General features: G+C 36.5%; 1 long non-coding RNA gene and 1 pseudogene across 1 annotated transcript; one reads left to right on the top strand and one right to left on the bottom strand.

Annotated features, from left to right (window-relative positions):
• The first annotated feature begins 4,540 nt into the window (after nucleotides 1-4,540).
• On the top strand, nucleotides 4,541-11,632 carry LOC143444075 (uncharacterized). The gene is made up of 3 exons (XR_013113617.1): nucleotides 4,541-5,403; nucleotides 8,880-9,999; nucleotides 11,607-11,632. It is a non-coding gene; the product is annotated as an uncharacterized LOC143444075 (long non-coding RNA).
• Nucleotides 11,633-18,790: 7,158 nt separating this feature from the next.
• On the bottom strand, nucleotides 18,791-19,190 carry LOC117717632 (eukaryotic translation initiation factor 4E pseudogene; annotated as a pseudogene).
• Nucleotides 19,191-21,196: the final 2,006 nt, after the last annotated feature.

Raw genomic sequence — 21,196 nt, 5'->3', positions numbered from 1 at the left:
TTTTGTTGAGAACAGACACGGTATTCTTCTGGAAGCTGCCTGGAAAAGGGGTATGCGATGTTTTTGTTAAAGCAGTTGCTTGAGAGAACACTAGATGTTTGAAAAGATTATAAATAAAGCACAACAGACAGTGAATGACATTGGCTGTGTGACATTGGTTCACCTTGCCATTCTTTGCTGGTCATCATTTGTCATGAGAAACACACCAAAGAATTTCTGATGGGGTGTTCCAGCAATTTCTTGTGGCTTCTACGGACTCAGGCTGATTAACAAAGCCTTACAGTTTCTTCAAATTGCCCTTGCTGATTCATGAATGCTGTTTGCAACTAGATCAAGCTACTGCTGCTGATACATGTGAACCAAACTGTTGATATCCTAACAACACAGATTTGATCCACCCTAAAGAACTCTTTCTAAACAGGTTCACACCCTTCTTTACCCTATTAACATTTCCTTTCCACAACCTCTGGTGGGTGGTGGGCTAGAAGGGAGGTTAAGCTATTTAAATACACTTCTGACTTGAGAGCAGTCAAGCTGCCTCCTGGCCCGGGGATCCCTAGCTCAAGAGCCTCTGCCCCCCCCCCCCCCCCACCACCACCACCACTACCACCACCACCACAGAACTTCAAACTGAGTTCTCTCCCCGCCCTGGGGCACCACAGCAGCTTCTCACAGCCCAGCTCCTTCCAGGCACTGCGTGGAAGGGGACCAGTCAATAATCCTGAGCTTCTGCTTCTCTCCAGAGGCCTGCCTCCCTGAGCTGCCCAGCCAGCGTGAAAGATACCCAGGACCCACAATTTAGCCCAACAGGATTCAAGAACCCACACCCACGAGTGAGCTAATCATTCCCCACATACACATACTTATAGAAATGACTGTTAAATAAAACAGGAGATAAGGGGAAAATCTTGCTTTCTTAAAATTTTCCAGATAACTTATATTCTCCTTTTCTCTAGGAAATAGTGATTAACTTCTTCTGCTTGAATGTGGGCTAGACTTAGTTACATACTTTCAAATTATAGAATGTGAAAAGAGAAACTGTAGAGAAATCTTTCAGAATATACATTAGCCAATCACAGTTATAACACCATCATGCTTGGAGTTTATACACCCTTCATATGATATGATGAAGACATGCATTTTTCCTTTAAGATACTCATTATTAAACGGAGTTTCTAATCATGTGATAATATACAAAGGTAATTAAGGAAGATTCTGTGAAATCCCCATACACTATGCTAAAAACCAACCAAGAATATGCACAGAAAGCAAAGAGAGATTGGGAGGATGCCATTGACCAAACACTAGGCACAGAGGAAGACTATGAAACAATATCCTGGGATGTAGTTCAGAAGACAGAAGAATATCAGTGGTATATACAAATGTTAGGTTCTTTATTTTTTTAAATATGCATGTAGCAATTGCTAGCATAAGAAGTTGGATAAAAGGCATACGAGAACTCTGTATTCTAATGAAAACCTTTCTCTATGAAAAATTACTGCAAAATGCCTTTTAATTTTACTTTCATCTCTGTTAAAATCTTACTGTTTACTGATTTTTGAAGAGAAATTATAATCATGTATTACAAATATTGTATTTGTCTTTCTTTTTTTTTCTAGAAGAAAAAAAGGATAGTATGTGCTATCTATTTCCCCCAATAATATTCATTCAGCCCTTACTCCATAGGTAGTTAATGTTTAAATGAAAAACTATAATAATATTTTAATGCTGTAGTTAATCAAAACTTCCTGTCTCTTCTTGTGGAATTAAGTGTAATGGATTTTCTGAGCTTCTATTAACTCTTTGAGTTTATGAGGCTGCCACTTAGTTATCTGGTGGCAGAGTGTTCAGAGAAATTTAAAAGAACTGCTACAAGTACCTAATTAATCCTTACAAAGTTGAGATAATCTGATTCATTAAAAGAACAATGTGTGCCTGGCACTGAACTAGAAATTTTTAATTACCATTTTGTACTTTACCGATAACTTGATCTTCAGTGGGGGAAAAACATGGAAGAAAAGTGACTGTCTCTAGGCTACATGCCGAAAACTTTAAAACAGAGACTTAAATGAAATATAGAGAATAACAGATAAATGTCCTAGACTGTAAGAATTACTTTTTGACATTTGAGATCATATTTCCAAGATTACTGATTCTGAAAAGAGTTTCAATAAGAGCTCCCCATTTTATCTATGTAACACTGAGGTTTTGCAATGGAATACAGGGTTCTATAACAGTGAATTGTTTAAGCCAATGAACAACTTAAAACTGATTTTTTTAAAATATAAGAATAAAGCCTTCTACATAATCTTTATTCTAGCTAGATGCTGCTTATTTTCATTATTTGTATTAGAACATGTAAGCCACTAAATAGTTTACTATTTATTTTTTTTAGTAGTTTATAATTTAAAGAGCATGTAGTGAAATCTAGGATGCTGCTCTTCGTATTGAATGCTAAAGGTTTTCTTTTTCTGGAAGGTTATTTCTTCTACATAAAATTAATAATGTGACTGTAAGCTTACCCATATCAAAACTTCTGTTGAAAACTTGTCAAAGATAAGTAATCTTGCCAAGTATTTCTGCATACCTCCATTCACAAATTTGCAATAAATTAACACTCGTTTGGGAAGGTAGCATTTCCTTTAAAAAAAATGAATTATTTCACAAGGTTTATCATTCCACATAGCTCAATATTCTATTAGTTTCATTGTGCTTTTGATCTAAAATAAAAAAAAAAGTTATTTGACAGACACAGCTCAAAATTTCTCCTCAGTGGAATGAGGTAGAAAAAAAAAGAGTCTTTAAGATCTAAGAATAGTTCTAATATAAAGGGATTCTGGGGGATGGAACTGAGGTACACACTGCTGTGAAGTTATCAGTACTTATTAAATGGCAGACACTTCTGCAGTGTTCAAGTTTATATTTTTCCTTACTTTTGTTTGTCCACATAATTGGAAATACATTTCTTATTCATTAAAATAAACACTTGACCAACATAGAAGGATATATTTTAATTACTTAATTTTAATATATACACATATATGTGGGCATATATATAGGTGTGTCAGTAGTAAGAAATCGATTTAATATTCAAACTGTGAATTTTGTTTTGTTTTGCAATAGGATTTCTATAACTGAGGCTGGTTTTGAACTTGAAGTGATCCTGTGTCCCCAATCTTCTAAATATTGGATTATAGGCATGTAGCATGATACCAGACTTATAGGTGAATTTTCTATATAATTGTGTTTAGTTTTTAAATCTTTCTAAAGGCTCTCTTGATTATGAACAACCACTAAGAGTTAGTTTCCAGCTGAGATGGGAGGACAATGGGAGGACTTAATGTCCAGTGTGAAAAAGTAGACACTGGGCATTGTGCAAAGATGGTTATTACAAATAGATGGAAAGGAAATTAAGGAAGCCCTGTCAACATTCTGGTCACAGCTCAGTGAAGAGGATCTGAAAGATGCTTCATCAGACGGAAGCTTGAGTGCAGAACAGACAGCCTAGAGTTCATAACACAATACCACAAAGAAGATAACTACACAGAGAAAGACTCTCATGTATGCCTAAGTACCCTACTGAGCATTCATTGTAATACTGTTCAATGTGTGCATTGGAAAAACTGCCACAACCTTTGAAAGAACCATCCTAAAAAATTAAAGGGATTTTTTTTTTTTAATATTTATACAGAACCAGTAAAAAGGACCTGTTCTTTATGGCTAGATAGGAAAAGCCATAGTAATACCATAGGGTGTCAATTTCAGAAAAGTCTTTTCTCTACACCCAGGAATAGTTAGGCTTAGAATAGCTATTTTCCTGGAACTACATAAAAAGTTACAACTTGAAGACCCAAAACTATCTTTCTCTTTGTAAGTTAAGTGCATACAAGTTAGAAGTATTTATGGAAATATGAAAATAGTTACTCAACCAGGAAAATACATGAGGTCTACTACTCAATCATGCTCTGAAGCAAGAAGACACAATCGAAGAGGCTATCAATCAAAATTGACTTAAAACTGACACAGGTGTAAGAATTAGGAGACTCAAGGACAGCAAGGCAGTTAGTATACCTGAATTCCATATGTCTCAAGAGTTAAGTAGAAATACTGAAGAAGAAAAAAAAACATGTCATATTTATAGAGGTGAAAGCTGCAATAGTGTCTGAAATGAAAAATTAGGGTATGGACAAAACAACACAAATATCCGAAACTTAAGAAAAATAAACCCAAAGCGCAATGAATAAATTTAAGCAGACTACTACATGTAACTTCATAAGGGTTTGTGTTATTTGAAAGATACTTTTAAAAGAATAAAATGGTAAGAAGGGCTGGGAGCAATTTCAGTATACACACACACACACACACATCCATATTATTACATTATATATATATACATATACATATATATCCATATACATATATATACATACACACACTATATATATATACAGTGTGTGTGTGTGTGTGTGTGTGTGTGTGTGTGTGTCAGATATTCAGGACTAGACCTAGATTTCTGTCGATTTACCACAAACTAGGGACATTTGGGAAGAAGAAACCTCAACCATGAAAACATCCAGCCAAATCAGCCTGTGGGCAAGCCTGTTAGACATTTCTTAATTGATGATTGCTATGGGAAGATCATGGTGGGTGGTGATGATACTGCCTGGGTGTCCTGGGGTTTTATGAGAAAGAAGCGTGAGCAAGCCAGTAATAGTAAGCCAGTAAGCATCCCTCTTACATAGCCTCTGCATCAGTTCCTGACTCCAAGTTCCTATTTTGATTTTCTTCCCTGACTTCCCTTGATGGAATACAAACTGTAGGATAAAGTAAACCCCTTCATCCTCAAGTTCATTTTGGTGATATTTTATCATAGTTGTAGAAACATTAATATACCTACCATTTATAAATTTAAAAAAACTGTCAAAATTCCATAGTTCTGGGCTTACTCTACTTCTATACTACAGAATATTAAAGAATAATGAAATAGAGAAACCAGATTGTAGTTTTAAATTCATATGGTATAGGTTACAATAGCAAGATATCTGACATAAACAAATAAAAGGAGGAAATAGTTTGGGACCATGGTTTGATATTTTATTCTGCATTGTTATGGTTAATATTGACTATCAACAAACATCACCTCTAATACAAAACTCTGTATGTATCTTTGAGGTCATGTCAAACAGGTTTGCACATATGGTGCAAAGGATTCAAGTCCAGGATGTTGTGTGCAGAGTAACCAAGTAGTCTTCTACTGAATGTTATTCCAAGCCCTTGGATACGTATCTTATCACAGGCCACTACCTCTTTCTCATTCTGCTCCCTGCCTACGGAAAAAAAAAAAATCACGTGGAATTTTCTCACAAAAGGATGAAAGTATTAATTCCTCTTTAAGAACCAGTGGTGAGTGTAGATCATTTATCTCATGAGGAAGAATCACAATTTTCATTGTCTGAGCAGCTGGGTGGATTATGGTATCAACCTTTTAATTATTAAACTGCTTTCCCTTAGGAGATGACCACTTTTGCTCTTGGAAGGGCCCTCAGATGTGATCTTTAGTCCCACTTTATTTAGACCTACGCTGTATTTCAAGCCATTTGCTTTAGGCATTTTGTCATAATAACAAGAAGTGACTAACAGTTTTATCTCTCAACTGCTCTTCAGTTTATCCACTTTTCTCCAACTGTGCTGCCAATTATCCAGCTCTCATTTCCACCACTGTGGCTTTATCCAGAATACTGCAATAGCTTTCTATTAATTCCATCATTCATTCAATCTATCCTGTCTTGGTTTCATTTTAACTCCCAGTGATGTTAAAAATAGAAAAATAAAATCGATACAATAATTTCTTAAGACCCTCTAGTATTGTCCCATTTTTCTTAGACTAAAGTCTAAGATTTTTTTTTAAATGACTTAAAAATAAATGTCTTCCCTGGGTATGAGTGATTCTATCTTTATCATCAACATAATTTTTCACCTACTTCACACTCTTTTGATTCTTATTTTTTACTTTGTTATAGTAGAATGTTGTTAGTTGTCTGACCTGTGAAGCCTCAAGGAGACTAAATTTTTCCTTAGCTAGAAATTCAAAATCATTTCTAAATTAATATATAAGCATATTTTAATATTCTAATAAAAAGACAGATCTGCCAAACACCAGAGTAGATCACATCCACTATAATTGCCTTTTATAATATTTGTTTTATATGTCTATTTTCTCTGATACATTATAAATGCCACAAAGGGTGAGATGAAGTCACTTTCATTGTTTTATTCCTAATGCTTGGCCAGGCTCAGGTTTTCGAAAACTGCAGAAGAAAAGGGAGGCAAGAGAAAAGAAGAAGAAACAAACAAGCAAATAAACAAAAAAGAAGGATGGAAAGGAAGAAAAGGAAACAGAGGAAGGAGGGAAGAAAGAAAGGGAAGAAAGTAGGAAAGAAGGAGAATAACTTCCTATCATTTGCTATGTGGCTATAAAAAATTCTCTCTGAGGTTAAGCAAATGTTTCCCTAAACCCAAGCTTATTCTTGATTTTAATACTAGAGTTCTAATACACTGTGAATATGTAGAAAATCAACCATCTAAATAGCATCTCTCATAATTCTCATTTTTCACACCTGCTTCTTTTCTATTTATACTCACTTGAATTTTCCCACAAAAACATGATGAAAGTATTAATTTCTCTTTAAAAACCAGTGGTGAATGTAGATCATTTATCTCATGAGGAAGAATCCCAATTTTCATTCTTTGACCAGCTGGGTGGATTATGGTACCAACTTTTTAATTATTAAACCACTTTCCCTTAGGAGGTGAGAGAGAATCCACAGCACTAATAAGGACTGTGAGCTTAAACCAGAATAATTGGATACCCTCTTTCCTTTATATTTTGGAAAACTAAGTAAATTAGTATTAGGAAGGATGAATAGCACAGGAAACTAACTTCTCTCTCACATTTTAAAAAAGAAGTTATCAAATGTCTTTAAGATTGTTATGTACCTTTGAAATAGCTCATTTAGTCTGGGATAATATAATAGTACTAGGTCATGAGAATTCTGTGCCAGCTTTCATATATCTGTGATTGATTGTCCCTGAGTAACTGAAGGCCGAATAAATGAAATAAACTCCACAATAGTGAGAGAGGCCAAATTCGTTGACATAGATTAGAAGGAGCTCAAATACAGGGAAAAACTGTATCCTAAAATCACAGAATCAGGAAATACTTCCAGATAGATTCGTTTCCAATGAAGAGGAAGATAGAGGGAAGTTAAAATAATCCCCTACACAGGAAGTAGGAGTGGGAGATTGGGAGAAGGCCCAATGATTAAGAGCAACATTGCTCTTGCTGAGGACCCAAGTTTGATTCTCAGCACACACCTAGTGACTCATAATTACAGTGCCAGGGTATCCAATATCCTCTTCAGCCATCCTCTGATACCTTAGATATTTTAAAAACTACAAATTATATGAAGGGGGAAAGTGTGTCAACATCATAAATCCACCACACTTCACTAGGACTATGCTGCCCTCTTTATACATATTCTTGATCTATAAACAAGGAATATATTTTACATCTTAGTTTAAGGGCAATTAGTTTTTTTGTTGATTCATATTAGAATTGTCTAGAGTAACAGAACTTAAAGAATGCATATATATTCATTATGAATATGTTCTATATATAAATTAATATATGGGATTTATTATAATAACTTACAAGTTGTGGTCCCAATAATCCAAAAATGGCTACCTATATATAGAAGGCCCAATAATTCAATAATGGTTCAGTCTATGAGGCTAGATGTCTTAGATTATTTTCAGTATACATTAGAATCCCAAAGAAGTAGGCTCTAAGGCCAGTGAAGGAAAACACTTGCATTCAAGTTAGGGAGGGAGGAAGCAGGCAAAAATGTTTCCCTCTTCCATGTCCTTTTTATAGGCTTCTAGCAGAAGGTGTGGCCCAAATTGGAGGTGACTCTCTTCCCTCACCTTAAAAGATCTGGATTAAAAGTGTGTCTTCCTACTTCTAATGATCCAATTAAGCAAAAACTCCCTCACAGGCGTGCCCAGCCATTTTGGGACTTTTAGTAAATTCCAGTTGTAGTCAAGTTAACAACAAAGAATAGCCCCCACACTTATAGTGGCACTTCTTATATTAGGTTGTACTATAGAGATTATAAATAGGTCCTTGAAGCTGTGCTCACTGCCACATTTTTCAATGCATGTTAAATTTGACCACTTAATTTTTACATTTGGTAAAATTTCAGTGTAACTTACAGCCTGAGAAACAGATGAAAAAGATATATTTGATGGAAGGTTTATAACAAGTCTCTAGGCACAGTAGCAATTGAGAAAGGGACAACAAATTCTGCTTAGATTAATAAAGACTATGTGTTCCAGAGGGGAAAGAAAGTCATTCCAGAGTAATAGACACATAAATGATGAAAGTCTGGGAAGAAGAGAGGTAGAGGAGATAAAACACTATGAAAAATACAAATACAGTTTTATCTTTATGTGATCATTTCACATACATATTTATGTGCATACATGTATACATACATACATACATACATACACACACATAGTAATGTGTGTTGGTAAGTTAGAAAGAATTCAAAAAAAGGAGATAGAGGAAAAAGAGAGAGGGGGTGAAAATGATGCCAATGTATAAAAATACGAACATAATTTGTTCTGTGTAAAGATGGCAAGAATATCTATGAATTCAGGCTAAAAAACCTTAAGGATTTAGGGAATTTTTGTTTCTTTCTTAACTTAGCACTTTCTTTTTTAAAGTTTACATTGACTGATAACATAACTAGTTGAGTCAGAAGATGCCAAATAAAAATGAAAAACCTAACACATGCTGGATATGAATGTCTTCTCAGGGAATTCTTCTGGATTCTTCCTGTCAAAGAGCATATGTCAGAGTATTTCCTCCTGAATAAAGAAGACCATCAACCTGGAACAACCAAAAAGAAAAAAATGATGTTTGGTGCTCATGAATTGAAGAGGAAGACAGAAGAGCCTTATATTAATTTAACTATGACACACAAAGCCCCTAATCTTTTAATGAGCAGAAACCAAGAACTAATCATAAAGACACCTCTACTTCATCTTTTCACAAATGATTTTTAGAATGCAGCACATTATTTTATAAATCACTATTAATGAAAAGTCACTTTTAGTACGTTATGCTATAACTGAGAAATGATTTACCACAACAAGCCCTTGATTACTTGTTTATATTTCCACAGCCCCAATTAGCAAGATTATTAACATTTCTTCTTGGATGATGCAGAAAACTTCAAAGCTATTCAGAGCAACTGCAATTTATGAGATTCATCACTGATCGATTATATATCTTACAAAAAAACTCTGTTTAGGTTGCAAGGCCTTATCAAGAAGAGTATAGTAGGACACTTTGTTCATTCAAACATCCCCTCGTTGGGTCTAGTGCATAACTGTACCAAGATACAGTGCTTAATCTCAGGGTGCAAGTAACTGGCAGTTGGTCTGTTAGCCACGATTCCTCAGAGATGATGAATCAGATCCCTGGCCACAGTTCATTTTCTAGTTTATAAAAGAAGAGACTCAGTGTGTACAGATATCACTTCATTATCAAGTCACTTAGTTGGGATTTTGCATATGGTGGTAAACCTAGTTTCTCTATTGATCTAGAAAGTTTTATATTGGAAGTAGAAACTAGAGAAGGGGATTTCAATTTGTTTTTCTCATTCCTAAGTAGCATTTGGAGAAGATGAAGCTTTTCATTTTATTTATTGCCTCAACCAGTTTCTCCTGCACAGAAAAACAAAGTTTCAGTTTTCTAGGAATACTAAGAAAAAGCATTGTTTTGACCAGCCAGTGTAAGATTTGTAAAACCAAAGTGCTTGTTATCAATAATTGTTTGATTTATGCTTTGCCTTTCCCTGTCTTTATCAATGACATAACACTAAATGGGACATTCTAAAGTCCCCAAATACAAAAGGAAACTTTCAACTCCAGGTAAGTTATCATCCGAAATGTATTAAATATGATTAGCAAATGTTACAGTCTGTTTTAATATAACAAAACACGTTATGAATATTAAAACAAACAAATTTAATATGCATTGCTAATTATTGTTAAAACTAATCAAGCACTCACATACTTTCAAATTATTTTCGAACTGGTGCTTATGACAATTGTTACCCCAAATTCTTCCTGAGTGCACAGTGATATTTGGAGCAAGTTCCTTCTTGACTTGGTGGGATAACTGAAATGAAACAGGTTTACCTTTGGTCAATTTTTGTAACTTATGCTTGACATTTCTAAAATCCAATTAGAAATATGAGTATTGCAGCATCTTTATCCAAGCCTCTTGGATTTGTTGAGCTAATTTGTCAACAGATCTTTTCCTTAACTTGTGACTTTGGAGTTTGGAAGAACGTTGTCTTTGAACAGCACTAGATGATAAGACTAATGACTCATCACTGATTTCTCTGTCTGTGGCACAGCTTTTAATTGGAAAATTCTGCCTTTTCCAAGGGAAAACAAAAGCATAACAGAATAATTATATATACATATATACACATATATGTGTGTATATATACATATATATGTCAATTAAACTGACCTCAGCTTGCAGTGTTTACTTGGGATGAGTTTTATAGACAAATGTCCATAACTGGACAGTACAAAAAGTTCCTTTGGTGCTCACATAACTCTTGCTTCAAGGACTGAATTTCAAACACATTTTAGTACTATATTCATTTTAACATACATTGATGGTGCTTGGATTTAAAGACTGCTAACAATTCAGTTGCAATTTTCTCAGTAATTTAAAAGAGCTTTGTGATTTTTGCTATTGAAATGAGGAAAGAAATATATCAGAGCTGTCACAAATCTTTCATACCCTGGCACCCTATCCCCCCTCTCAATCCACAGATCTTTTATTAAATTCCACTCCAGAGGAAATATGAATAGTCATTGAAATGGTTTCTCTGCCAGGATTTGAAAGCTGATCCACTGAAAAATGTTCCCAGTGTATGTTAAGTGAACACCAGACTCTCTGGCATAAGAAGAATAATATGAGACTATGACACAGTTAAATTTAGAAATGGGATTAAAAGGAGTGCCCAGCTTTTCATTCCAAGGTCATTCACAGACACATGCTCAAACTCCCATGGGATTCCATTCCAGTGATACGCTATTTACATATGAAGTAATCCCTAATCAATTTAGCTTATGAAGACTTTTGAAGATATACAAGAGACCTTTTATTAAGTACTTTCTATATTTTTGAAATTGTGCTAGATGCTTTCCTCTGTATCTGGTGAAAACAATGACATCATAAATTATAATGTTGGTTAATACTCAGATAGGTACCAGGGAAACTGGTGTGCTAAGCAATCTCAATTCCTTGGTTTGCTTTTGAGTTTAGCAACGAAGAAACCAGTGCTTACAGAACTTCAGCAACTCATCAAACTTAGCTGCTCCCTTACTAAATGGAAGGATGAGATTCCTAGTTCAGGGTTTTCTTTGCTTGGCTTGTTGGTTTTTCCAAAGACAATATTCTTAAAGTAGTATGTACAAAAGTTTTGGAACCAAGCTTTGCTTTTAAATTTTTTTAGATTTATTTAATGCGTATGAATGTTTGCACCGTGTAAATGCCTGCTCTCTTGGAAGTTGGAAGAAGTCTTCAGATTTCATACAACTGGAGTTACGGATGTTTGTGAACCTCTATGTGGGTGCAGGATATTGAAATCTGTCCTCAGTAAGAGAAACAATTGCTTTTAATTATTGTGCCATCTCACTCGCTCTCAGACCTTGTATCAGTGGCCTTGTTTGTAAATTCAGATAATGACAGTGCCAGCATCAGTTCCAACATAAGAATAAAATATGATAATGTGTATAAAATAAATTTTTATAGTGATAATTTTGGTGCGCAAGCATCTGACACACAATCAAGAAAAATTAGCTATATTATTGTATAATTACAGCAAATTTTAAGGCTGGTGTGATGGGACACACTTGTAATTCCAGAACTAGAGAAGTTCCATAACTAGGATCAGGAGTATCCTATATTCAAACATAGACTGGACTATGTAGCAAGAGCCTATCTTAACAAATATATAGGATTCTGCATTACAGAATAAATATAAGGATCATTTCTTTACATCATAATTTTATTTTTAGTTTCCTCAACATTTAAAAATTACTACAACTATATTACTTTCCCCTCCCTATTAAATAGTTCAAAATAGGGAAAATTTGAAATATTAATGCAAAATATTGCTGAATTCCACATCTTTAGTGTACACACATATATATATACATATATATACACACACACACACAAATATATATATATATGTATATATATATATATATATATATATATATATATATATATATCAAGCAGCACCCATGTGATGCACTTTGGAGTTTAGTCTGATTTCAGGATGTTCATCATTCCAGTGAATGTAAGAAGTTACATGAGAAGCCATTTTGCTCCTGGTTCCACTCACTGGGGATATTCAGAAGTACTGACCCACTATCACTAAAATCTGTTCCTCTATTTTACATTTGTAATGTGCTGGGAAAGATGTTCCAGTGCTTGAGACTGTAGTCTTTTTTCTTTTATTTTGATTTTGATCAAGTTATTTATTTGCTTTATATCCCAGTTGCTTCTTCCCCTCCTTCCTCTCCTTCCAGTTTTTCCTTCTCCCCTCCCCTTCTTCTCCTCTTCTCTGAAGAGAGGAGGCCTCCCATGAATATCATCCAGCCTTGGCAGACCAAGTTACAGTAAGACTAGACACATCTATCGTGGATAGACAAGGCACTTAGGGGAAAGGAATCCAAAATCAAGTAAATTAGTCAGAGACAATCCTTGCTCCTGCTTTAGCATTTCTACTTGAAGAGCCAACTGTACAACTGTTACATATGTGCAGAGGGTCTAGGTCCATCCCATGCACTCCCTCTGGGTGGCAGTTCAGTTTATACGAACCCCTATGGGCCCAGGATAGTTGATTCTGTAGATTTACTTTTGGTGTCTTTGGCCACTCTGACTCCAATTCTTGCTCACCATCTTCCACAGGATCCCCCAGGTTCCTCTTAAGGTTTGGCTGTGGGTCTCTGCATTTGTGTCTGTCTGATGCCTCTCTCTGATGACAGATATGCTAGGTTAGTATAGTAGAATGTTGCTTTCCCGTCTGGGCCAGAGCACTGAGCAGATCTTGGGTGGCAGCTCTGCCCCCAATCTCAAAGAACCCAGAGGAAGCGGGGATCCCAGGTGCTCTAACTCAGGCAGTATCTTAGGTAAGCAGACAGCAAGGCCCGCCCCAAACAAGGAGTAACTGGGACCCACAAGGACCCAGGAAGTCACTCCCTGCCCAGAACACTGGTTCCTTCTAGTCTGGGCCAGAGCACTGAGCAGATCTTGGGTGGCAGCTCTGCCCCCAATCTCTAAGAACCCAGAGGAAGTGGGGATCCCAGGTGCTCTAACTCGGGCAGTATCCTGTCTTAGCTTGAGCACTGAGCAGATTTTGGGCCCCAGCACTTGCCCCAGTATTTACACCCACCCCACAAAGTTCTGATACAACCAAGATAATAGGAAAGACAGGTTCCAGTCAGAGACAGGGCAGATAGCACTAAAGCGATACAGATGGCAAAAGGCAAGCACAAGAACATAAGCATCAGTAACCCAGGGTACTTGGCATCATTAGAACCTAGTTCACCCACCCAAGAAAGTCCTGAATTTCCCATATCACTAGGAAAGCAAGATTCAGATTTAAAATCACTTCTAATGATGATGATAGAGGACTTCAAGAAGGACATAAATAACACTCTCAAAGAATTTGAGAACACAGGTGTAAACAGGTAGAAGCCCTTAAAGAGGAAACACAAAAATCTCTTAAAGAATTACAAGAGAACACAACCAAACCAGTGAAGGAATTGAACAAAACCATCCAGGACATAAAAATGGAAGTAGAGACAATCAAGAAATCACAAAGGGAGACTACCCTGGAGATAGAAAACCTAGGAAAGAAATCAGGTGTCATAGACACAAGCATCACCAACAGAATACAAGAGATAGAAAAGAGAATCTCAGGTGCAGACGATATCATAGAAAATCTTGACACAACTGTCAAAGAAAATGCAAAATGCAAAAAGTTCTTAACACAAAACATCCAGGAAATTCAGGACACAATGAGAAGAACAAACCTAAGGATAATAGGTATAGATGAGAGTGAAGATTCACAACTTAAAGGGCCAATAAATATCTTCAACAAAATTATAGAAGAAAACTTCCCTAATCTAAAGAATAAGATGCTCATAAACATACAAGAAGCCTATAGAAGGCCAAATAGACTAGACCAGAAAGAAATACCTCCTGTCACATAATAATCAAAACACCAAGTGCACAAAACAAAGAAAGAATATTAAATGCAGTAAGGGAGAAAGGCCAAGTAACATATAAAGGCAGACCTATCAGAATTACACCAGACTTCTCACCAGATACTATAAAAGCTAGAAGATGCTGGACAGCTGTCATACAAACCCTAAGAGAACACAAATGACAGCCTAGGCTACTATACCCAACAAAACTCTCAATTACCATAGATGGAGAAACCAAGATATTCCACGACAAAACCAAATTTACACAATATCTTTCCAGAAACCTATCATTACAAAGGATAATAGCAGGAAAGCTCCAATACAAGGAGGCAAATGATACCCTAGAAAGAGCAAGAAAGTAATCCTCTTTCAACAAATCCAAAAGAAGATAGCCACACAAAGATAACTTCACCTCTAATAACAAAAATAACAGGCGACAACAATCACTGTTCCTTATTTTGCTGCATACAGGAAACCCACCTCAGTACAAAGACAGACTCTACCTTAGAGTAAAAGGCTGGAAAACAATTTTTCAAGCAAATGGTCCTAAGAAACAAGCTGGAGTAGCCATTCTGAAATCTCCAGCCCGAGAATACAAAAGGAGGGACTCATGGCTCCACCTGTATAGGTAGTTGAGGGTGGCCTTGCCAGGCATCAGTGGAAGTGGACCGCCTTGGTACCTGAAACTTTGGATTCCCTAGTGTTTAGGAATTGTAAGAGCAAGGAGGTGGGAATGAGAGGATGGTGGGAGCACACCCTCATAGTAATTGGAGCAGGAAAGATGGGGTAAGGGGTTAGGCATCAGTGGAAGTAGAGGACCTTGGTGCCTGAAAGTGTGGATTCCCAAGTGTTAGGGAATTTCGAGAGCAGGGAGGCGGGAATGAGAGGATGGTGGGAGCACACCCTCGTAGTAATTGGAGGGGGGTAAGGGGTTAGGCATCAGTGGAAGTGGAGGGCCTTGGTGCCTGAACGTTTGGATTCCCTAGTGTTGAGGAATTTGAGAGCGGAAAGGCGAAAATGGGAGGATGGTGGGACCACACCTTCATAGAAATTCCCAGATGTGTATTAGACATGATAGAGGCAGGCAGCCAGAAGACTAGATTCCAGAATTGAAACAAACAATTATCTTGATACTAAAATTTGTTTTGAGAATTGTATTTTGCAGAATACATAGCCTTGGTGTATCTACTCATCAGGCAAGCTGAGCACACCTGCTCAAACCTCTGATGTCCTGGAATTCCAGCCAGATGCAGTGAAGATACAGTGTCACAGGCTTATCAATTTACTCTTCCTCCAACCCCTCTTCTAATATCTCAACACCCATAATCAGCTTGAAGAAGTTAATGAAGAGTCAGTGCCCCTATTCCCTGGACTTGGGGACTGAGGTGGTTAATATTGGGCTGTCTTTCTAGGGAAAAGTAGTGATTTTGGTGGATCAGGGAGGATTAGCAAGGATTTATTGCATAGCCATAACTTAGTGGTAGAATTATGTATAATTGTTATTAAGATGAAGTTATAGTTTCTTAAATGGTACAAAATTTACTTTGATTTCAAATTTAAGGTTTTTATTGGTATGAGCTTCTTATTAATATAAAAGTGAGATGAATAGTGTTACTACTATAGGCATTGCACCTGTATAACACATTTAGGAATACAAGGCTTAGACCCAGTCCTTCTTTAACTTTTTTAACTTATCTGAGATGGTTAGACTGTGAGTTAAGGGCCTATAGCAAATTCATGGCTTTGAGTCTATTGTTAGGGAGTTTTCTATATTTTCTTTAAAAATAGCTTAGAGGAGTTAACAGACAACAGTCCAGATAGACTTACATGGATAGTTGGTTTTCAAAAGATCAGAAGTCCACAGAATTGATGTTACAAACATTTCTGTAGTAATGTTCATTTTGATTAGAGACCTGTCTGTTCCTGATAGCTTCCTGTCTTGGATTCTAAGAGGAAATTGAGCATCTTTGGAGTTACTCCAATTGTGTTGAGACAGCCACTAAGCAAGAATTGCCTCTTTCCATCTACAAAATACTGTCCAGAAAAGGACACACTTGCAGAATAGTCGACTGATTATATCTGCCAAGACAGAGTAATTAGCCCTTAATAGTTATCACTGCATCACTAGGTCTATCAGATGATCCTGGGCCAGAAGGCTGAAAATCGGATGCTCCAACATTCTGTAGTATAGGGACTGTCCAGGTGTTCAGCGGTCTCTATAAATTGGCTATGTTTTAGAACCTATGCTGTATGCTTCCCATAATCTCAGTTAACTCAGTCATTCTGGATTTCTGATGGGGTTGAAAATTTATAGTCCCATAGCCAATCCTTGCTATTTACTGTCAGAGAAAAGATTTGAGAGGATGGTTTTCAGCTGACATTCATTCTAAAGCAAAAAAAAAAAAAAAAAAAAAAAAAAAAAAAAAAAAAAAAAAAAAAAAAAAAAAAAAGCCAGGTTCAGAACTAAGTCTTTTATTTAGGAGAGATGACAGAGGTTCTGCTTAGTCAACAAAATGATGGACTGGGTATTAGGTCTATCTTGCACCTTACGGACATAAAATAGTATAGTTATGCTCTAACTGTATTTTGAGAGAAAAGTTTTATTTTAACAGGAAGAGTAATATGTAGGAGGAGCTAAGGTGGGAGAAGTACAGAGAGGAGGAGTAAGGAGAGGAGGAGGAGAAGGAGAGGAGAAGTTAGGTGATGAGAGAGAAAGAGAGGGGGGCCAGACATGGAGGCGGATGCTCACATGTCTCTGCCAGTCAAAGATAGTTAATATATCTATATTGGGTATTAGGTTACACTTCTGATTGATATTGAGCATTACCAAACTTATAAAGCCTTTGGTTGACATTAAAAAAAAATTGTATAAAAGCAAAAAGGAGAAGGGGGTATGAGATAGGGGTTTCCTAGGGAGGGGAAATAGGGAAAGGAGATGGCATCTGAAATGTAAATAAAATATCCAATTAAAAAAAAGAAGAAAAAGAAAAAAGTATATAGTAGAATGTCTGCAAGTATAGTAGAATGTCATTAATAGTGTCAGGGGTGGGCTCCCTCTCATGGCAATGGTCTCAAGTCAGGCCAGTCATTGATTAGTCCTTCCTTCAAATTCTGCTCCATCTTTACCTCTGTGCATCTTATAGCTGAGACAAATTTTGGGTCTAAGGTTGTGTGGCTGGATTGGTATCCCGATCCCTTGAATGGAAGTCTTACATGAGGAGATAGCTGTATGAGGCTCCATATCCTCCAGTGATAGGAGTCTTGGCTGAGGTTACCCTAATATATTCCTAGGAGTTTTCATTGTCCTAGATTTCTAGCTAATCCCAGAGATGCCCACATGCAAGCCTAGTTGTCTCTTCCAATACTCTCTTCCTCCATCTGCTGGCCCACCTCATTCCTCTTGTTTCCCCTCCCCCCAATATCCTCCCTTCAACACCCCCACCCGTGTCTAATCTATTTTTTTTCACACTCCCTTGTTACTTAGCCTCTTTGGGTCTGTGGATTGTAGCATGGCTATCCTGTACTTTATGACTAATATCCACTTATAAGTGAGTAAATACCATGTTTGTCTTTCTGAGTGTGGGTAATCTCACTAAGGATGATGTTTTCTAGTTCCATCTATTTGTCTGAAAATTTTGTGATGTCATTATTTTGTGTTTAACGACAATTTACTGTACACATTTTATTTACAGTTTTGTTCATACACATAGATCACTGATTTGAATGAAATGCATAAATTTGTAGGAAATTTACAAAAAAAAAAAGCTACCAAAGCATGTGTAAATGTAATGTTTATTCCACCTTTCTGTCATATTCCTGGATCCTTCACCAGGGTTACATGAAGAAAAAAATCAAAAGCAAAACGAATGAATAACAGAAATCAGAATCACTAATGTTATCAAGGAGGAAAGCAAATAAATTAAAATCTAGCAGCCATCAGCAAGTAGACAATGAGGACAACGCTGTGACAGGAAACAGAAGGTTGCTAGGAAGCTGTAGACTCTCATACCAGCCAAGTCTGCTCCTGCGAAGAGTGGAACAAAACTAGATCTTTTCCTGCTAAGGTAATAGAAATGCAAGTTTGTTTTTGAATACTGTGGAAAGGCAAAAGTGTGTGGCATGGTAATTCTAACCAGCTGTTACAGAGTGGGCCAGGAACACATCTGCGGGTTCTGAGGTGATGTATACTGTAAATCTCTGATGGGGATCATGGGCACGCTAGCAAAAATTGGGGGGTCTGTGGAGGAGAATGAACACAGAAGTACAAGACAAAGGCGAACAAGACTTCTCTTATATCTTAGCAACACCTGGGTGGAATCAACTTCAGTGCAGTCCACTCTTTGATGAGGCTTTGGCTCAGCTCCCAGTCTCAATTGTATGACACAGTCTCCTGTGAGAATATTCAGGTGGTGTCTTCTTAGACAACAAACCTAGTTTTAGTGGTGGATCGCTCTTTGTACCTGTGTCTGCGTGGGACTGATAACCAATCGCTATCTTCAGAGGAAGTCCCAACCTTTTCTTATATACCCACCCTATGTGTGTAACTGCATCTCTGCCTTCACATTCTGTAGTCCATATTACTATCTTTTCATCTTTAGCTCTAACATTAACAACAGCTCCACACACATCATCCCTGTAGTCATCAAAAGATTCTGCAATAAGGCATAGCGGTGTCTCTAGTCAAATGCGATCTAGGTCACTTCCTCTCTGCTGCTTGTTCAATGTAATTTTAGCCATTGTCCTCCCTGTTTGTTTTTCTCATCTTCCTACATAGGCTCAATACCATCATTAAGAAGTGAGTAGTCACAGCCAGGCATTAAATTACTAGACAACTGGATATGGTTGTGTAAAGTCCAAAAGTCTTCAACAGTATCAAACTTAGAAATCATTTGAAAGTTTATTTGCCAAGTTTTGATTTTTTTTATTTAAAAAAAAAAAAAAACCAGAGTGCCCTCCTGCTCTGTAGAGGGTTTTAATATAGTGCTCTGGGATAGCAACCTCCTGATTAGACTCTGTTTTTTCCTCTTCTGCAGGGTATTAGTGGTAGGGGTGGTTCCGGTTCCAGGTACCAGTCACCATCTTAGATCAATCTGATCATGTGATGTCATTTTTTTAGTGGCTGAGTAATACTCTATTGTGTAAATGTACCACATTTTCTTTATCCATTCTTAGACTGAGAGACATCTGTGTTGTTTCTAGTTTCTGCTGCTATGGATATAGGTGTGTAAGTGTCCTTGTGGAAACTTCTCTTCTGTCACATTTAGTGTAGTCAGTTTTATGTCGAGGTCTTTGATCCACTTGGACTTGAGTGCAGGGTGATAGATATAAATCTATTTGAATTCTTCTATATACAGACCTGAAGTTAGACCAATATCATTTGAGGAAGATGCTTTTTCCTATTATATAGTTTTGGCTTCTTTGTCAAAAGTCAATTGTCCATCAGTGTGTAGGTTTATATCTGTTTTTCAATTTGATTCACTTGGTCAACATGTCTGTTTTTATGCCGGTACCATGTGGTTTTTTGTTATTATTGCTCTGTAGCACAATTTGAAATCAGGGATGGTGATACCTTCAGAAGTTCTTTTACAGTATAAGACACAATAGTCACCTTCATATCTTAACCACACAAAGACTCAACAAAGAAATTATGAAGGTGACTGTTGTGTGATTTAGATATCAAGTTGAATATGGCTTTATAAAATAAATTTAGAAATATTCCTTCTGTTTCCATTTTGTGTAATAATTTGAGAATTATTGACATGAGCTCTTCTTTAAATGTCTTATAGAATTCTGCACTAAAACATTTTGACCCTGGACCTCTTGTGGTTGGGAGACTTTAAATTACTGCTTCTATTTCATTAGGGGGCAATGGGTCTATTTAGATTGTCTGCCTGATCTTGATTTATCTTGGTAAGTGATGTCTTTCAAGAAAATGATGCATTTTGTTTAGATTTTCCAATTTTGTGGCATACAAATTTTGAAGTAAGAATGAATGATTCTATGGATTTCCTCAGTGTCTGTTGTTATATGCCCCCTTTTAATTTCTAATTTTATTAGTTTGGATACTCTTTCTTTCTTTTTTAGTTAGTTTGGCTAAGGGTTTGTTTATTTTGTTAATTTTCTCAGAGAACCAGCTCTTAGTTTCATTGATTTGTTATAACATTCTCTTTGTTTCTATTTTATTGATTTCAGCCCTAAATTTAATTATTTCCTGCCATCTATTCCTCTTGGGTGTGATTGCTTCTTTTTGTTCTAGAGCTTTGAGATATGCTGTTAAGTTGTTAATATGAGATCTCTTCAATTTTTTTATGAAGGATTTTAGTGCTATGAACTTTCCTCTTAGCATTGCTTTCATTGTGTCCCATAAGTTTGGGTATATTGTATATTCATTTTCATTGAATTCTAGAAAGTCTTTAATTTCTTTCTTTGATTTTTCCCTGACAAAGTGGTCAATGAGTAGAGAGTTGTTCACTTTCCCTGAGTTTGTAGGATTTCTGTTGTTCCTCTTGTTGAAGTCCAGTTTTATTCCATGGTTGTTTGATAAATTACAGGAGGTCACTTCAATTTTCTTGTATCTATCTGTTGGGACTTGTAGCTGTTGGGACTTACTGTGAGGTACTAAAAAGAAGGTATATTATTTTGTATTTGAGTGAAATATCCTGGCAGGTCTCTTAGAGTCATACCATCTGTTAGTTTCATTATTTTTTTGTTTAGTTTCTGTATGGATGACCTGTGCATTGGTGAGAGTGGGGTGTTAAAGTCTCTCACAATTGATGTGTGGGATTCAACGTATAACTTAAGCTTTAGTAATGTTTCTTTTACA

This window comes from Arvicanthis niloticus, chromosome 12 (genome assembly GCF_011762505.2).
Source record: "Arvicanthis niloticus isolate mArvNil1 chromosome 12, mArvNil1.pat.X, whole genome shotgun sequence".
Classification (NCBI taxonomy): Eukaryota; Metazoa; Chordata; class Mammalia; order Rodentia; family Muridae; genus Arvicanthis; species Arvicanthis niloticus.
Note: the sequence above shows the minus strand (reverse complement) of the source record. Positions and strands in the feature narration are given on the sequence as shown.